This window comes from Eleutherodactylus coqui, chromosome 4 (genome assembly GCF_035609145.1).
Source record: "Eleutherodactylus coqui strain aEleCoq1 chromosome 4, aEleCoq1.hap1, whole genome shotgun sequence".
Lineage (NCBI taxonomy): Eukaryota > Metazoa > Chordata > Amphibia > Anura > Eleutherodactylidae > Eleutherodactylus > Eleutherodactylus coqui.
Window position 1 is genome coordinate 115,834,471 of NC_089840.1, and position 16,986 is coordinate 115,851,456.

The 16,986-nt window shown below is 42.9% G+C and overlaps 1 long non-coding RNA gene across 1 annotated transcript; it reads left to right on the top strand.

Moving 5' to 3' along the window:
- Nucleotides 1-8,615: 8,615 nt before the first annotated feature.
- LOC136625654 (uncharacterized) lies at nt 8,616-16,244 on the top strand. The gene is made up of 3 exons (XR_010792564.1): nt 8,616-8,688; nt 9,826-9,906; nt 15,892-16,244. It is a non-coding gene; the product is annotated as an uncharacterized lncRNA (long non-coding RNA).
- The last annotated feature ends 742 nt before the right edge of the window (nt 16,245-16,986 follow it).

Sequence of the window (16,986 nt, forward strand, 5' to 3'; positions counted from 1 at the left end):
ATAATGGTAAGAATAAACCATCCAAGATTACAGGCAGGCTTCTAGTATCTATTGATCTAGAATCTAATTTATTTTTTTTAAAAACTCATGACAAATGTCACTTGAGCTGCCACATGTCAAGGAAAACAAATATTTGTAAATGTGATCAAGGAATGCAAATATTTTTTATTTATTTTAATCACGAGAAGAGTTCTTGAAAAAATGTGACCCACAGTACATATAAACGAAACGCACAAATTTTCACAAATATGAACCCCCTTCTTTCTAATGGGGTAATATACATTTAAAAAAATTTTTCGCATCACATCACTGTGTTTGAGAAAATTGCAGCATGCTCTATCTTTGGGCTTTCCCTCGGAATGACTCGCCCATTGTTTGCAATGGGCCTGGAAAACATATCACACTGCGTGCAATGAGCAAGTGAATGCGATGTTGCCCATTGAAAACAATGGGAGACACTTGTCGATCTGGAGGATCGCAACTGTAATGGTATAATGGGAGGTGTTTTGACAGAAAAGCAGCTTGTATCCAAGGGGACATCACACGTGCACGAGCGCAATATTGTGCCGAGTTTCACGGCCTAATATCAGGCTCACCCGTGTGAAATTATCAGATAATTTATTACCAAGACAAAGACTGCAGTATTAAGAAACAGACCTGTTCAAACATTAGGAAACAGACATGCCTTTCTGTGTCTAATAGCTCAGAAAAAAAATACAAAATGCCTCCCAACCATCCCAGATTTGTTAGGGCTGTCTCAACATCCTGGATGGGCACCTACTCCTTGACAATAGGCAATTAATAGAAATCCATCTTCTGTCTTCATCCCTCACACGAGCACTCTAAAGCTGCACTGCAATGCTCTGTACATAGACCCCTTCCCCCAACTCTGAACACACTGTGCTCAGAGCTCATCAGGCGGGAGAAGCCTTTGCACAGTGAGGTAGAACTAGTATGGACTATTTAGAGGTATACTAGTTTTGTGTGGGGGTCATAAAGGTTACTTTTTCTGTGATAAGATCAATAAAGGGCATTAGTACTATGTGGGTGTCATTTTTACTGTTGGAAGATGCAAATGGCATGACTTAGCATAAATTGGTGTGATCTAATGTTCCAAGAAAACTTCCCACATTATGTTGCACCACTTTTCATTGTTTTAAAGTTGAAAGCTATGGGTGTCTTTAAATCAAATTGTGAGAGCCCATCTGCTAGCAACAAAGAAACCGCTGCAGATGGGACCTTACAGTGAACAGACCCATTTCCCTTTGGGCCTGGAACCTTGAAAATTAAGTCAGAGCATTGTCAGTGCAAATAATTGCTAGTTGGTATGCCTTCGGGTGGCTATATTAAGAATTAATGCTCGAGGAAGATTACAAATCCCACACAGCATTGAATGTGATAGTTAATTCGCACAGGTATTTATACAAATACATTTGTAACAAGGCTACATTTTTAATAAGTATAATTTATTATAATTAATTTATTATCTTTGGTTATTAAAAACTCAACTAGTGCAGAGACGTCTTTTTCAAGGCAGGACTTCTCTCAGGCTGATTGTAGCTTTTTCTCGTGAGACCTCAGTAAATGGCCTTGGAAAACAGTGATAGAGAAATCTAGTTACCTTTGAGAAGGCAGATGTCAGAGAGATCATTGCAACCTTTCTTTGAAGCCTTGAGTTAATTATAACATGCATTTTTCTCAGAATTTTGGAGGCATCTTGATTGCCAAGTTATCATCAAAAATAAACTGCAGGATGTTGCAATATCTGGGGGAGATGTCCTCCAATGTCCAAAGAATTGTGGAATTTGAAATGGTCAACCACCAGATGTCCCATTAAGTTGCCAAATCATGATTTACACACACGTAGAGCATTCCTCATCTTGGCCCAGCCCGTGTCTAAGGCTCTATTCTAATCCTGGGTCTGAGGGTAGGAGATTGATGTGTTCGGTGCACTGGGATAGATTAGGCATGAGGAAACGTGACACGACCATTTAGTTGTCTGGGTTGGATTTCTTTAATAACATGAGTTATGAACCTGCATATTCGTGGAGCAATGAACCAATTATTATATAAAACCCACGTGATTAGATATGCACTACTTGCAACAGCAAAGTAGTAGACTGGCAGTGTAATGTAAATAGGTCTCTGCATTGTGTTGTAGTCCTGTTTAAGTGGCCTTATAGGTGAAAGGTGAGACAAGTCATAGATGTTAGCCGGGTACAGGAAACTTGGGTGAAGCAGATCCCATTACATTGGTACCAGTGGTTGAATTGTGCAATTCCAATGAGATCCATTCCTTGAAGACCATACTTATTTCTTTCTTGAGTGTGGAGTTCCCTGTCTGTAGTACCACAAATAGGGTATAGAAATATTCCGCTCTTATAGGGAAAAGGCAGTACAGGGGCTCTTTTAGTAATTTGTAGTCTCGTCTGGAGGTGTGTTGATGAGTGTTTTCTGCCTTCCAAGTCGAGGGATGTCGTGATGTTCATTCCACATCTGCCCAATTGCTATGTGCCTAGCAAGACATCTTTTTCTATCTATGTGGCAGTTCCAGTGTATATGTTCTTTATTTCAGGCCTTGGGGAGAAGTGTCAGGTATGGGCTCCATAGCATATGCTGATGCATCCTGGGTTATACCCGGCTCAGCAGTAGTTTCAAAACGTCAGTTCTTTATTTTTTTTAAACAATTTCTTGGTTTTGAAAATTATTGCAGGAAAAAAGAATATGATACAATGGGGTCACGCAGGACCCCATCAAGCTTGCAAAAGATGATAATCATTCAGCCAGTAGGACCAGGAAACAATAATTACGGTTCTGCAGATTAAAAAGGTCCTGTAGCAGCATTTCTGAGAGGAAAAACGCAATTGATAGGGTGAGGTGGGGATAGAGCTAAGGAAAACATTAGGAAGGGAAAGGGAGAGGGCAAGGGAAAGTAAAGGGGAATAACATACAGTGAGTGCATTTGTTTACTCTTCAGATAAGGAATAGAGGCATTAGGCAAATAGTTCTTGTATAGTACTAGGCAACTTAGTGGGTTAGTGGGGAGGGTTATCTCTTTTTCCTCAAAACCCGATCCACGGTGACCATCGTCTCTTGAGCCCAATTCCCAAGCTAGAATGTCCTCGAAGCAGAAGATTTGTTCAACCCTTTTCCAACCAATGGGAAATTTGTGGGGATTCATTTTCCCTCCAGCAGAGGAGAATGAGGAGCTGAGCTGCTGAAACTAAAATTGTCGGTAGGCTTCTTTTTTGAAGGTTTAAACTGATTTGTGGGTAGCCAAATTAAGATCTCCTCAGGCAAGAAGGAAAAGGAAGTGTTACAGATGGTATTGATGATGTTAGTGATAGAATACCAAAAGGGTCTGATTGTGGGGCATTGCCACCATATGTGAGGGAAGGTTCCCTTTTTTGACTCTCATCTCCAACATCTGTCAGGGATACCCATGTTTACTTTTGACATTGCTGCTGGTGTCCTGTACCACCTAGTTAAGATTTTATCGGAGTTCTCCTTAATGCGTACGCATCTAGAGAAACCATGGGAGTTCCGTAGCAGCTGAAGGGTTTTAAGTTTGTTGAGATTAACACTTAGGTCTCTCTCCCACTCCTTGAGAAACCAAGGTTTGTCAGATGGGGCCTGTAAGAGGAGACCTTTGTATAGATGTTTTACCATTTTTCTGGGGCAGGGGAGGAGCGAGAGGTAGGTCTGCTCAGGAAATCCAATGGGGTTTGGCAAGAAGAGTGTCTATCTCGGCCGGGTTTCCCAACGTATGACATTGTCATATATAGTGAGATCATTGAGTTTGTCCCATATCCCTTCTGCTCCAAGATGTCAATTTGCTAGGATGGCTGGAATCAGAAAGGCAGGGGTCATTGGAGGGAAGATGTGGCAGCCCAGTTCCTCCCTGGAGTCTTTTCTAGACTAGGTCGGAAAAGGCTAGGTGTGGCTTGTGTCTGTCCCAGACAAACTCTCTGAACAGTCTATGTATGTGGGAGAAAAAGAAGCCAGGCACTTCTATTGGGATCATGTATAGGATGTAAATTATGGATGGCAGAAAGAGCTGATGTAGTAATGAAATCCATTAAAAGCAATAGTTTTCCATTATTATTTCTATGCGCGGGAAAATACCATGCCCACATAACAACCATGCATCATACCTGCCTGGGAGGTTTCTTACGAGCGTAGCTTCAGATATGCTTACCGGCACAGAGCATAGTTATGCCTGAATGAGAGGAAGCCCTTCCCCTTTGCTGGCTTTTTAAACTCCCTGCCAGAGCACAGGAGTTTGAAAATAACCTCGGGAAGATAGGTCCAACCCGATCTTCCCGCATGTAGCATTCACTACTTGTGATAAAGATAAGGCAGGTGCTGTTTTTTCTTGACCATACAATTAATTTCAAACCACTGAAACCATATTGAATTAAGTGGTTTCATTTTGTCCCGTTATGCAGTTGTGATTATCATGATCATATAACAGGATAAAACCCTGCCTAAAAAAAAGAAAAACATAAAAGCTAAAATAAAATAACTCAGTTTAGAGGATCTGCATCACCAGGCTTCTAAGAAGGAATCCATCTACCAAGGTAATTCTCCCTGGACAGTCAGAATATGGTCTGCAAATTAGGCTCACACATGAAGTCCTGATGCTGCAGTCCTATGCTGTGGGTTTAGATCCAATGCAACTACTGGTAACCTTGATGAAATGGGCTCATTCTCCATAGCCCAACCCGCATCATTGGTCTGGCAAAAATGTTGCAGGACCACAGCGGCTTGAATTACCAAACACACATTCTGGGGTTCCATGTGACCATGAAAACTCTCCACTTACTGTTAAGAAATCCAAAAGTGCATTCGACTAAATGCTGAGCCCGTGTGAGACAGTAATTGAAGACCCATTTCCTGGTGTCCAACCCTCAGTGCAGAAATGGCTGCAGAAAGGGGATTGTCAGGCCAAAGCCCTCATTCACCAAAATGACAAATGGGGCTGGTGGGCCTGGAGAACCAGGGAAAACCCGTGGCTCTGGCAGGTCTAGCAGGTTTGTGAGAAGCCTCTGTCCTGTTCTTGAAGCCCCGAAGTGCTTCCATAGGTTCCCACTGGTCAACACTGAAATTGTTAGTGTCTTAAAAAGGTCCTAATCTGTAGTATCTTAGTGTGCTGAACACAAATATGAGCATGAAAATTTTTTATTGACTCATTTTGAAGATATTTCATATAATTTATTTTCTATGTTTCACCATGTAAATTTACCCAGTAGGACTAACAACATCCTTATAGTTTGAGCCAGACTGTAGCCGTGTGCTTACAGGACCTGTGATGATGTCACTATCATGTGATCAGTCACTGCCTCTGAGCTCATTACCTCACACCTAACCACAACATAACCAGTATACCATGTTAACTCACACAGTACCTTATCACTAGTGTACTATATAAAGCCCAGTCGGAAAGGTTGAGAATGTAAAATATTTCAGACTTCATGGGATACACTTTAAGCTACTGTTATATAAAACTGTTATTATTTTACCCATTTAGTTACAATACGGAACACTAATGCCTCGAAAGTGTGTTAATACCGTAGACAATTTTTGATATATTTGTGGGGAAGTGACATTTGCCAACCAGAAGATATGTATCACAGCAGTTTGAGCCTTTCTTCAGCAAGGAAGGTAATCTGGTATTCTGTTCTGATATTGAAGGCTTTATGAATGCCTTAGAAATCACTCATGACCCACAAGAATGGAGACTATTTGTAGACTCTTCGAAACTGAGTCTCAGGCCTCCCTCATACGGGCAACACGGCATCGCCGAGAGAAAATCGCAGCGATATTGCATTACTGCACCGTGCGATATCGCTGCGTCTTCTCACAGCAATACCATGATTTTGAAGCGCTACAAAGTCACATGACTTTGTAGCATCACATGCGATGAATTTCGGGGTTGTGGGGGCTGGAGTGGGGGCTTGAAATATAAGCCCCACCCCGAAAAAAGCGACCTCTACCGCACTGTCCGGGCCGCCGCTGCTTCTCCCCGGGTCCTGGCACTGATCTTCATCTTCATCTTCTGGCTGGGGATTGAAAAATCCACGGCTGATGGAAGCGCTGGCTGTGGTTGGCTGCCGCTTAGCCAATCACAGCCAGTGCTCAAAGAATCACTGCCATTCATCGAACACTTGCTGTGATTGGCTAAGTGTCAACCAATCACAGCCAGCGCTTCCAGGAGGCAGGGATTTTTGAATCCCTGGCCAGAAGAGAAGAAGATCAGTGCCGGGACCCGGGGAGAAGCTGCGGTCAGGCTGATAGCGCGTCTAAGTTGATGTATGTGTATTTATTTTTTCCTGCAGTTAGGGCTTAGATTATAGCTTTGACAGTAGCATTTGCTACTGTTATAGTTGCATTGCATTGCATGCAAATTGCGTTTTCGTGAAATGCAACAGAGAAGAAGGCTCCATAGGGAAACATGTGCTACAAAACCTCGCGAGTCACGGGCATATCGCTGGACCCGTGAGGTTTTTGTGTCATTTTGTAGCATGCTACAAAACATCGCATAAGTGAAGGAACCCATAGGAAAGCATGGGCTTCACATACATGCGATTCGTAGCACTGCAGCAACGCTACAAAAATCGCGCGACTTTGTCGCCCATGTGAAGGAGGCCTTAAGGCTGTGCTTTTGCACAAAGAAAACCATTTTCCATCTATTCCAGTAGCACATGCTGTCCACATAAAAGATGTACAATAACTTAAAGCAGCTACTATAATCCATTCGGTATAACAAGTACAGCTGGCACCATAGAGTTGATTTGAAGGTAGTTGCCCTTTTAATAGGACTGCAGCAGGGATTTACAAAATATATGCGTTTCTTATGTCAGTGAGATAGCTGAGCAAGGGAATTTCACTACTTGCAGAAAGAATGGATTCGCAGACAAAATGTAGCAGTTGAAGAGAAGAATATCCAGCACCCAGCTCAGGTCAAGGCTCACAAAATCCTGCTACCACCCTTTCACATCAAACTAGGTTTGATGTAGAACTTTGTGAAAGCCATGGACTGGACTTTGCCAGTTTTCCAATATTTTCCATGAAAAATTACCTCGATTCAGTGATGCAAAGATTAAAGAGGGAGTTTTTGTGGGTTCTCAAATTTGAGAGCTCTTCAAAGATGACCGATTCAACAACTTGCTGCAGGGTGATGCGAAGCAAGCATGGAATGCTTTTTGCCTACTGTCTACAAACTTTCTCAGGGCTGTTAGGGCAGATAACTACAAGCAACTAGTACAAGACATGCTGATGCAGTATCAGAAACATGGCTGCAATGTGTCTCTAAAGATCTATTTCCTTCATTCCCATCTGGATTTCTTTCCAGACAACTGTAAATGTTAATGATGAACATGGCGAATGTTTTAATCCAAGATATCGCAACAATGGAACAAAGATACCAGGGAAAATTGTCCACTACCATGCTGGGTGACTACTGATGGGCACTCCACAGAGATGCTCCCGAGCAGCTGTACAAGAAACAGGCAAAGACATCTAAGACGTAGTCTATGACCTAATTTTTTTACAGGTATTAACCATAGGCCTATAACTATTGGCGTGCATTTCATGATGTAAACAATTATTGTAGATTGCAAAAAAAAAAAAATAATTTAGCATTTTGACTGTCATATTCATGTTGAACACGTAAAAATTGATAAGAAATGACTAATTTTATTTCAGTAACATGACTTTTGCAAAAAATTGTTGATGATTACATCTTAACAAGTACAAATCGGTAGTACGTATCAGCCATGGCCAACAGAACTACAAAGAAGACCATGAGTGCGGCGGCTTCTTCACATGAATGTGCTTGCCATTCGGGGCTCTGATGCAGTTCGAAAACTGAGCTTTAAATTGAATACCCTTGGTAATGTCTGGCCAGGCTTGTAGATTTCAGTAGCTCTCAAATGGCATTGCAGGTCAGCCCAATGATCCCACTGATGTTGAAGACACCCAACCAGAACTCAAAGTGTAAGGAAGCGAAAGAGTTGGTGCACCCAGAAGCTCTGCATGCTTCTAGGTTCTCCTCAAGCATTACACCAGTTCGAAAGGCTGAATTGACCAGCCAAGTCAGGAAGAAATTCTCCAGCAATATTATGTCTCCAGCAAAGTACTCATGCTCACTGCAAACAAGAAAATGGTGTCTGTGCAGTCACATTTCCATGGGGCTGGGTTTACTTCTGACATTTCCCCTTGCTTGGGTTTTTTTTTTGTGCGCATAAAATATGCAGAACATATGCAGGCATATGTGCGCAAAAAAAAAAAGGTATGCAGATCATACGCAGGGGGAAATGAACAATACACAGTACAAACACAGCGTTTTACGCAAACACCTGTGTGAATGAGCCCTTATTTTAACATGCTTCTGGTAACTTTTGATATATTAACAAACTGATGACAAATGTCATTTGAGCTGCCACATGTCAAAGGAAACAAATATTTTTAAGTGTACTCAAGGTATTAAAATATTTTTTTATTTATTTTAATCACAAGAAGAGTTCTGATGATGGAGAACAACAAACAGTTCTCTTCCCTGCAGTGTTTACATTATTCTTGTTTTATGATCCCACCCCCAAGTTTCTGCTATATTAACCAGCATGTGCACCCCAAGAAATCAACGATCCTGCGGTATTCTGCACTCAGAACTTACTGAATCACACGGTATGTATTGTGGCTTAATGTTTAAAATACTTTTGTTTTATGCATACTGAACTTTATTTCACCACAATTCCAAAATTAGGGCTAAATCATGTACAATTTGACTTTTATAATGATCTGTCAGCTTGTTCCCATGGAACTACCTTTTTCATCTATCCTTATTACTCTGTACTGCGCTGTTCCTCTTTTATTCTTCTTAAATATCATATTCTCTTTGTCCAGTGTGTGCATCCATGGATGGATTTCCTCTGCCACTTACTGGCTGGACAGTGACAGTGTAAGGACATAACCCCAACTGTTAATCCACAGTTGTATTAGTAAAGGCCCAGTTTTTTGAGTGATAATCGTTGTGTGCAAATGCACTGACATTGTGCAGTTTTCGTTATGCCATCGCTCACCATTGTCTTATCAGGGATTCACAGCGGGATACAGCTCATACTATTGTTTCAGCTGTATCCCGTCCCTGATAACAGGATAAGTATGAAGAACAGAGAGGTCCAGCTCTGTTCTCTATACCTGGCACGGAGCGCTAGGCTGTATAACAGCCAGGCTCTCCATGCAGAAAACATCTGGATGCAGAAGACAAGCGGGCACACCCCGCTTGTCTTCTGCATCCTCTGCTCCGAGCGCTCGGCTGTATTACAGCCAGGCGCTCGAAGCGGAGGACAGCTGGATGCAGAAGACAAGCGGGAACACCCTGCTTCTCTTCTGCATCCTCCACTGGCAGCGCAAGGTGATCACTTGCACTGTAAATGAGACAACGATAATCCCTCAAAAATCGCTTGAGCGTCATTTCTTGAGCGATTCTCATTGTGTCTAAATGGACCTTAGCTTTGTAATAGCATCAACATAGGAATAGAACAATTCAGAGTTCTCAGGAGAAATGTGCCAGAATTGTGATATTGTCCCTATATATGTCTGAAATAGGACTGTGAGCCCGCTGCAGGGCAGGACTGATGTGTATGATGACGAGCGCCGTACAGCAGAATATGCTTGAGATATATAAGCTATATGAATAAATAAATGTATTAAAATTTCATCTTACACTGACATTAATACAGTAAATGAAGAAAATAAGCACATTTCGAAATGTTTGACAGAATTATGTTTTTTGACCTTTCAATGCTTTTATTTTTACAGATAAAACATGGCTTTCTTGAAGAAGTCTCTTCTCCTTGTTCTCTTCCTTGGATTAGTCTCACTTTCCATCTGTGAAAAAGAGTAAGTACTCATATAATATGCAACAGATTAGAGGGTTTTTCCCGTCTCATACAATGTATTACGTGTGCTGCTGTGATCTATAGTTCTAAGCTTCCTAGCAGCACAGCCCTCACAGGGTTAATTGATTGAGCTGGCTGGGTGTGGTACTTCCTGCTAGCCAATCCTCTGGGTCTGTGCACACATATAAACCCAGCTCCTGGTCAGTCTGAAGCTGGTCCTGTGTCAGCTTGCTGTGTGATCTGTGCCTTGCGGTTCATGTCCATTTGTACATTTATTTTGTGTCAGTTTGGTCTGCTGAGTTTGTTTGCTATATCTGCGCTAGGTTGGCCCCTAGTGCCCTCTAGTAGATGTGTCTTGCTAGTGTAGGAACTGCAAAATACAAGGGGCCTTGCCGGGGCTTGCAGCTTAAGTTCATTGGCCAATGTACGAACTAACACCTCACATTTATATTCAGCTTATCATCTGCTATTAGTGTTTGCATTGTGGCTGCTGTATGCTGTGTGTTCTGGCTCTGTGTGTCCTGTTGTTCAGTCCTTGTCATGTGGCATTGAATGTGTCCTGTTCTGGTGCGTGGCTCCTAGGATCAGCTAGGGCCCAGAACCGAAGACCGCTGGGCTGCCCTTATTGGGGCAATGTCCCTGCTTAGGTAGAGCCAAGCCATTCCTCTACTGTAGCACAGGGTCAGTTTGCCAGAAACCCGTGTGTGTACCCAGTCCTTCTTTGGTCACGATCGTGTGGGCCCCGTGCTCAGTTTGCCCACACGATCGTAACACAATAATGGTGTAGTGGCCCAGAACACTATCCTGGTCCCCTCCATAAATGTCATACATGTTTTGTCCTATGTAGATGCACTGTGCAAAGCCTCTTGTTATATGAATGTGTGTTGCACAGCTGCAGCACCTGAGAGGTTAACAGTAATAAAATTATTGCCTGCCTGTAGATGTATCAGTTTGTCATGCCATGTGGTGTATAAGAAGCTATAAATGTGAGTGCTTGAGAGCAGGAAAAGGTCTTAGTCTTCCATAAGAGAGAGTATCCTCAAGTAATTCTGTATAGAGGAACCCACCGTGCAGGTACCAATTCACACTACTAGTTTTTCCTGTGCGGCCGTGCAGAGTCAGGATCACCGCACAGAGGTACACAACTGAGACACACCCATGCGCCTGCCATGCAGCGTGTTATTGCTAAAGCTTTCAAGGAAATAATTGTCTGCCAAAGTGTCTGTGGAGTGACCCCCTACCCCCCCTTCCTCCTCCGGAGTTCTCCTAGCCCAGGAGCGGTACCGTACAGATAACGTAGACTGTAGGACCAGTTTCATCATGTGTATCCCTCCTGACCTCTGAGCTCTAGTCTACTTGCACTTAAGAGAATTGTACCTGCCTTACTGTGCCAACTTGTTTGACAAAGTTATTTCTGCAAGTAAAATTATACCGGGCCCTAACCGTTCCTGGGGACCCTAGATACTATACACAAGTCTCTATGTTATTTCTCCACCGTGTAGCATACTGGTGTGGGGGAATGGTGGCGTCACGATTAATATCTACTACAACTCCCCTCATCCTAGGGGTGCCGAAGTTGGCCTGCTATCCTGCTCTGGCCTTGCCTGCGTATCATCCCTCTGGGACCAGAGCCTGATAAGAGCTGCCGTGACAAACCAACGGTTATCCCTCCCGGCTCTGCACGTTTGTCAAGTGTCTGGGGTATCACTCCTCTGGGGTGTTGCAGTGGTATATCACTAGGATATCTTATCACATACTGCTTCATGGGGTCCAACTGCCGAGACACCCACAGATCCTGAGAATGAAGGAGCAGCTATGCTGTATTAGTTTTTCATCCCCTTCTAGGTTTGTTCTTCCACAGAAGTAATCCTGAGTACTTTTTAAGAGGTAAAATGGCAGTACAGTTCCTTTCAAGTAAAATGTGTCACACTGGAGTTCCCTGCTCTGTCAAATGATGGGAGCAGCACTGTCAGGAAAAGCTTGGAAAAATCCACAGCAATAAACCAGCCTAATTTTTGGGGAATTCCCACTGAACAATTTATTTTTTTTATTCATTCTGGGGTCTGAATTTATTTTTTCGTCTGTGGTCTTGTTTCTGTATTCGTTTTGGATTGTTGTCTGGGATCTGCATTTATTTTGTTTTCTATACAATTTAAGTAAAAGTTGACTGAATGCTAATTATAAATCTTACCACTGATTAACCCCTTAAAAACATGGCCTATTTTGGCCATAAGGACGCAACGATTTTTTGGGGGATTCTAATCTCCACTTTTCAAGAGCCATACCTTTTTTATTTTTCTGTCGACATGGACGTATGAGGATTTTTTTTTGTGTGTGTAGCGAGCTATAGTTTTTATTGGTACCATGTTTGGGTACAGCATAAATGACACAATACATTTTTTTCTGCATATTGATGCAATTACAATGATGCCAAAAATATTATAATAACTTTTTTAGGTCTTTCCATTTTTGCACAATTAAAATCCTTTTTTAGGAAATTAGAATTATAATTATTTTTACACTGCTGCTTCAAAGTCCCATAACTTTTTATTTTTCCATGGATGGAGCTTTGCGAGGGCTTGCTTATTTGCATCACGAGCTGTAATTTTGTTTGTACTATTTTGAGGTACATTTGGCTTTTTAGATCACTGTTATTGCACTTTTATGGGAGGTAAACCAAACAAAATAAGCATTTTGATTCTATTTTTCTTACCATTTTTGCTGCACAGAATAAATAATGTGCTCAAATTATGGTACAGATTATTACAGACATGATGATGCCAAATGTGGGTTTTTTCTTAAATATTTAATTTGTTTTATACAAACAGGGGAAAATGAGTAAAAAAGGATTTTTCTTTGTTATTTTTTAACATTTTTTTTACACTTTTTTTTTCATTCTCTTACAGTCTTAATGGCCCTGAAGGGACCTGAAACACAACAGCTATGATAAGGCATCTCAGGACTTCTGTACTGCTATGGCTTATCTATTGTAATAGCGATCATAGGTAATGGCAAGCTACGACACCAGTATTTTGTGTCCTGTTGCCATAGGAACTTGTTGTCCCTTCATGATTACATCATGGGGGTCCAATGACTCACAGAGAGAGCCCTCCCTCTGTTAACCCTTTACATGTCCTGTTCAATATGTCATTTCTTTTTAATCTTGAATGACCCTATGAAAAAGGATTTTAACTAGAGATACATAGTAACATAGTAACATAGTATGTAAGGCCGAATGAAGACATTGTCCATCTAGTCCAGCCTGTCTATCCTACTGTGTTGATCCAGAGGAAGGCAAAAAACCCCAAGGCCAGAAGTCAATTAGCCCTTTTGGGGGAAAAATTCCTTCCCGACTCCCTAATGGCAATCAGACTGTTCCCTGGATCAACCCCTAATAGTTCCTACCTGCCTATATACCAGGATTGACACTTAACCTAATATTTATATCCTGTAATATCCTTCTCCAGAAAGACATCAAGTCCCCTTTTAAACTCCTCTATGGATTTTGCCATCACCACTTCCTCCGGTAGAGAGTTCCACAGTCTAACTGCTCTTACAGTAAAGAACCCCTTTCTGTTTTGGTGATGAAACCTACTTTCCTCTAATCGTAGCGGATGTCCTCTTGTTACCGTCGTGGTCCTGGGTGTAAACAGATCGCGGGAGAGATCCATGTGTTGTCCCCTCATGTACTTATACATGGTTATTTGGTCGCCTCTTAACCTTCTTTTTTCTAGAGTAAATAATCCCAATTTGGACAGCCTCTCTGGGTATTCCAGTCCCGTCATTCCATGTATTAGTTTAGTCACTCTTCTTTGAACCCCCTCAAGCACTGTGACATCTTTCCTGAGCACCGGTGTCCAGAATTGTACGCAGTATTCCATGTGAGGCCTGACAAGTGCCTTATATAATGGAAGGATAATGTTCTCGTCCTTCGCCCCTATACCTCTTTTGATGCACCCCAAGACTTTATTTGCCTTTGCAGCGGCTGACTGGCATTGGTTACTCCAGTTTAGTCTATTATCCACTAATACCCCCAGATCCTTTTCCATATCACTTTTCCCTAGTGGTACCCCATTAAGTGAGTATTTGTGACATCCGTTCCTCCTGCCCATGTGCATAGTCTTACATTTTTCAACATTGAACTTCATTTGCCATTTTTCTGCCCAAGCCCCCAGCTTATCCAGGTCCGTTTGTAGCCGCACATTGTCTTCCGTTGCATTAATTATATTGTATAATTTTGTGTCATCTGCAAATATTGATATTTTGCTGTGCAGCCCCTCTATCAGGTCATTGATAAATATGTTGAACAGAGTGGGGCCTAATACTGAACCCTGTGGCACCCCGCTAGCGACTGTGGTCCAATCAGAGTACGAACCATTTATTACCACCCTCTGCTTTCTATCGTTGAGCCAATTTTTTACCCACTTACACACGTTTTCACCCAGTCCGAGCTGCCTCATTTTGTATATTAGCCTATTATGTGGCACGGTGTCAAAGGCTTTAGAGAAGTCCAGATATACAAGATCAATAGATTCTCCCTGGTCCAGCTTAGAGCTTACTTCATCGTAGAAACTGATCAGATTTGTCTGACATGAGCGACCCTTCATGAATCCATGCTGGTGAGGAGTTATTGCCTTAATCTCCTTGAGGTACTCATCGATGGCATCTCTCAGAATCCCCTCGAAAATTTTTCCCGTTACTGAAGTGAGACTTACTGGCCTGTAGTTACCAGGCTCACTTTTGCTCCCTTTTTTGTAAATTGGAACCACGTTGGCAATGCGCCAGTCCAATGGTACTACTCCGGTCTTGATAGTATCTAGAAATATTAGGTATAGCGGCCTAGCTATCTCGTCACTTAGTTCCTTTAGTATCCTTGGGTGTAATCCATCTGGGCCCGGTGATTTATCAATTTTAGTTTTCTTTAGACGCTTCCGCACCTCCTCCTGCGTTAGGTATGAGATATTTTGTGAGGGGTTCGTTTTATTCCCCTGCATCTCGTGTGGCATTTCCTTTTCTTTGGTGAACACACTTGAGAAGAAACTGTTTAGTAGATTTCCTTTCCCTTCGTCATCATCAATGATTTCTCCTGCATTGTTTTTTAAAGGGCCAGAGCTCTCCCTGCAAATCCTTTTGCTGTTTATGTAGTTGTTTATGTAGAAGAATTAACCCCCGCAGGGACAGAAGAGGCGGACATGGTATTCATGATCTCGAGATTGGTGGGGGTTTAATCAGGTTTTATCTTGAGCGAGCTCGCTTGGATAAGGCAGTTACTCGAGCGAGCATCGCATTCTTGTCCGAGCAGGCTTGGGGGGGCGATGGGGGTGAGCGTGAGGCAGCGGGGGGGGGGGGGGGGGAGAGATCTCTCTCCCCCTGCCGCCCCCCGCTCACCCCCACCGCCCCCGAGCCTACTCAGACGAGAATGCAGTTACTCGATAAGAGCGATGCTCGCTCAAGTAACTGCCTTATCCGAGCATGCTCACTCATCTCTAATTTTAACACAAGATAAAACCTGATTAAACCCCCACCAATCTCGAGATCATGAATACCATGTCCGCCTCTTCTATCCCTGCGGGGGTTAATTCTTCTCCAGTAGTGATGTCACTCTTAATGGAGTGCTGGCCGAACATGCAAGGTCAGCAATACATTTATATTCAAAGGGACTGCCAAGGTACACGAGCGACACCCGCTTGGGTATTTCTCTTACTCCTATTGAAATGAATGGAGTGCTAACCCAGCATGCTATGGACAGGTGATAACTTGTTATTCTGGTAAAACCCTATATTTCCTTTGCAGTACTTGGCTAAATCTCCCCTGATTGCAACTTGCTACTTATTTCTATTGCCACCAGATCAGGGCCTACAGAGATCGCTGCACTTTACAGCAGCACCAGAAGAATAGAAATCAAATAAATACCAATATATTAGTGATTGACAATGTAGGAACAATTAGCATAATGGGTTATTAATTGTACACTGTCTCCTAACAGGAAAAGAGAGGAAGAATATGAAAGCAACGAAGGATATGGAGAAGATGGAGAAAACAGTTACGAGCCAAACGCACCAGGAGGAGGTTACGGTGCACCAGGAGGAGGTTACGGTGCACCAGGAGGAGGTTACGGTGCACCAGGAGGAGGTTGTGGGGCACCAGAAGGAGGTTACGCTGCACCTGGAGGAGGTTGCGGTGCACCAGGAGGAGGTTGCAATGAACCAGAAGGTTACGGTGCACCAGAAGGAGGTTCATACGAACCAGAACGAAATTACTAAAACAGAATGTTTTATAGCTCTAAAGAGCGCAATTATTAGTTGTGCCAAAAACATATTAAAGCATGCTTAACTGAAATGCTGGTCTGTCTTTTTATGGTCAATTTCTTTGAAAACAGAAATATTGGAAGCCAAAACAGCTCAACTACTACAATGGTATTTGCAGATGTGGCTCAATAGGACAAGTGTGTGAAACAATATATGAATTAAACTAAAACCGCTTTTATCACAGAATAATCTGCCAACCAGAACTTCCTTGATAGGAGATCACTCAGCAAAACTGGACTGACAGCTCAGCTCCCTCAGCTCTCTCCCCTAATGCACCTTCTTATCAGACAATTTATGACAACAGCAAAGATTGTGTACTGGTGTATCTTGTCAACACTGGAAGCTAGGGGTGATCACCACTGTCATGCCCCTAGCTTCTGATTGGGAGACAAGATACAGCAGTAACGCCCAGACAGCAGGACTGATCAGGGGAGCGAGCAGCAAGCACACTGTGTATCCCGACACAGTGACTGTGCTGCAAGGCGGACGGAGACCATGAGCGTCTGACAGTCAGCGGCAGCGGTGCTCCAGCAGGACCGACCAGGGGAGCGAGCAGCAAGCACACTGTGTATCCTGACTCAGTGAATGCGCTGTGAGGCAGACAGGACAGTGAGCGTCTGCCAGTCATGAGGCTAACGGTGGCAGTGGTGCTCGTAGTAGTGCTGACGGCAGCGGCAAAGGCACTGTTGATACTTATGCCGCTAGGAATTGCTGCAACAAAGTTGGCCCAGCAGCTCCGGTGTGGTTCCCACGCTGTGCTGATAGGAGGGGGG